Here is a 3542-nt window from a genome sequence, read left to right on the forward strand (position 1 = left end):
CATAAGCACATCAAATCATTAATTAATACCCGAAATATTAACTCAAGCATTAAGAACACATAATTAAGAACAAATCAAGTATTTATCATACAGTTTAGAGAATAATAACAAGATCCATCATAGGTTTTATCCCCCTTAGGTATCTAAGGGGTTTAGTTCATAACAAAATAAGAGTACATCTCAAAAGTATGAAAATAACAAAACATAAAGAAAATTCTAAAACCTTGAAGGAATTCTGAGAGAGATCTTTAGTCATGGAGTAGCTCCGGCTTTTAAGATGGATCGTTTGGCTTCCTTCAAGTAATTCCTGGCATGTGGTTCTGTATTCCAGAAAAGTTCTGGAAAGAGCGGCCCCATTCTAGGTCACACTTAGGGTGTTTATATAGGTGTTTAAATAGGCTTTGGATTGGCTTTTTTTCCCCTAAGTACCCTTTTCCGTGTAAAATACAACTCTTTGAAAAAGGGACACGCCTGTGTGTCACGACCGTGTGACGTGATTACCAGGCCGTGTTCGATCCGTTAAATTGCACATGATCATGTGGGCTCAATGGACAGGTCGTGTGAATCGTGAAAACCTTGGTCGACACCCCTGAAGGCCACGAGCATGTGAGATGCCCGTGTGGCAAGGCTTAGGCCGTGTCATCTCCTCGATTTGGTCCATTTTATCCCTTTTTAGCTCGTTTTTGGCTCCTTTCGACTCTTGGTGCTCTCCTGAGTACAAAACATGAAATAACCGGATTAAGAGCACCAAAATCCACAAATTTAGTAATAAACATCCATAAATATGCTAAGTATTTTGGGGTATAGATATGTATAATGTGGCATTTATCAAATACCCCCACACTTAAGCATTTGCTTGTCCTCAAGCAAAATTCTCATTTACTGCTAGAATTCATTCCTTTCAATCGTATAAGCATTACTGATAATGTTACAAATTATTCCTCGAAAAATCATACAGTGAGATTTTAACTATAGGAGCACTAAAAGCCTCAAAAAATCTAAATCGAATATTTTAATAACAAAATCATAGCTAATCTCCTTCCTCTAAGTCATTAACTTAGTCCTAAATATAAAAGAGATGTCATCCTTACTAAATATTCATTCAAATCACTCAAAGTGTTTAAGGTTCAAGATTAAGCACTCGATTGTCTAACATGAAAAGTTATTACCATAGGCTCGCATGAAAATCAAATCTCCACCACTTGTAAATAATATGATACACTAATCAAAAGGTCTTTGCATGGTTGTAACGAGGTTTAGGTTACATGTATGGATACAAGATGAAGAGACAAAGGTTAGAATCGAGATAATTTCAATATATTACCCCACTATAAAAAACTTAATTACTGAACCACAAAAAAATATCTAGAACTATTTTACATGAGTTCATGACAACTTTAGCTTGTTGAAAATTACAATATAATACTGAGTTTTTTTTTTAAGAACAAATCAAGTCGATACAATATAGAAATCATACTTCATGATTCCGTAACAAAAAATGGTGAACATAGCGAGGTAACAATATTAAATTCAATCTCGATAAAAAGGGTCAAATTAAATAGGAGGATTTCAACAATAATGGGTTAATGTGTTAATGGGTTAATGATGAGGGTTAATCAAATGAAAAAAAGTTAGTAGGCTCAAGGGGTTTCACAAAAGGTTTAATTATGTGAGAAGGCCTTTTATGGAGTAAATGGGTTAAATCCTAAGTGCCTTTATCATCTCAGTATATCAAATCATACGTGTGATCTTGACATGTATAATCGAAGTAAGTTCTAGAATAACAGTTCAATGTTGACACATTCAAACCACAAACGAAGTGAGCAAGAAAGAAAGCTATATGCTCAAAAGGCTCAAAAATTTCACCAAAAATTTGGGTTTTTGATGTCATTCCTGTATACTTAAGATTTCAAGATAATACCTCAATTTAGGAAAATAATCTAAAAAAAATTTTAGTTCTCAAAATATCAACTTATCATGCTCGATTATTTAAGGTTCTATAATCAAATAATCATGTATAATTCCCTTGGTCTAATTCACAACATATCAACAATAATTATAGATCAATTAGAATTCATTCTATCAATGTTATGAGAAAATCACTTAAGCACAAGGCCAAATTCAAGGATTTGAGAATAATGCAAAAAGTTAGGTTTCATGTTCACCCCTCGCACTTAAGATGTACATTTCCCTTAATGTACAAAGATAGATTATTCAAAATAAAGAAAATCATAAGAGGGAAGGAGGTGAAACTCCCTGTTCGGGGAAAGTGGTAGCTGCCATTATTCTTGGCTAGATGTAGAAATTGGGTCGTTGAACATGGCACTCGTGAGGTATTTTTTCCCATTTGTTCCCTCATTCCGTAAAATATTCCTAGCAGCTTTGCTTGGAAGTCTGTAGAATCATGAAGAGCTTATTAAGAGTTGGTGTGGAAGAGAGCGTAGTGAAATTATTTGTTAAAAATACCAGAAAATGGAAAAAGTAAAATTTACTAATAAAGACATGTCTTTCAAAATAAAATAATAAAATTGAAGTGAAAATAAAAATCAAAAGAAAAATAAAAATAAAATAAAATAAAAATAAGAATAAAATAAAAAAAAAGATTCAATGATCCTCATCGGTGGGGCCCTCAGGTTGTGGTGCTAGAGTGGCGATGTGAAAGTACTGGCACAGCTGCTGCATTATGGCCTGCATATCGTCCATCTGCCTATCACATCGCTGATCTTAGTCGTGAATCATCTCGAACTGTGTAGTGCAATACTGCTCGAAATGGGTGAGTCGGTCGAAAAGATGTGCCAATGAAGCAGTTGCATGAACTGGTCGTTCCCTAGGTGGCGCGATGGAAGTCTCCTCATGCTATGGGGGAACATCATCAGGGATGTCCTCAAGATCCTCCTCGTCAATGGCATGTGAGAGACGGTACTGAGGAGGATTGGTCCCACGTCAGCACTTGATCATCCTCATGTGTAACATAGTCGTAATGCCCTATGGGGACATCTGACCTATCAGGGTAAGCGTTGATGACTGGGCCGAGGTGTTGAGGAGGCCGAAGTGTCTGGCAAGGCGCGTCACGTAGGGGACGATGGAGATCACTCCCTTCCTATGCCGCTCGGTCTGATGGCGAATGGCGAAAGCAATGAAGTATGCTAAGTCAGTCACGTGTACATTCGCCATGCACCATAAATAGTAGGCGTCATGGGTGGTGACGACGCCGGTGCTCTCTCTCCTCCCGGTCAAGGTGTGTGCCAATATGGCATGGAGATATCGTAGGGAAGGGGGGAGAGCTGAGGCCTTCGACCGGCTGGGGTCGTAGGTGGAAGAGAGTGGTGCCAAAGCCTTCCAGCACAAGGAGGGGGGAGATGTAGATATTGCGTGGTAGTGCAATCATGTCCTCCTCCTCCATAAACTCATCGGTGTAAAGTCCCAGAGCAACTCCAAACTCTAGGACACTTATCACACGAACTATACCACCTAATTGGAAGTGAATGGTGCCTGGGTCGTCATTGTTCGTCATCACCACCTTTAAATGAAAAGTAGAGCAT

The sequence above is a fragment of the Gossypium arboreum genome, chromosome 12, assembly GCF_025698485.1.
Source record: "Gossypium arboreum isolate Shixiya-1 chromosome 12, ASM2569848v2, whole genome shotgun sequence".
Taxonomy (NCBI): domain Eukaryota; kingdom Viridiplantae; phylum Streptophyta; class Magnoliopsida; order Malvales; family Malvaceae; genus Gossypium; species Gossypium arboreum.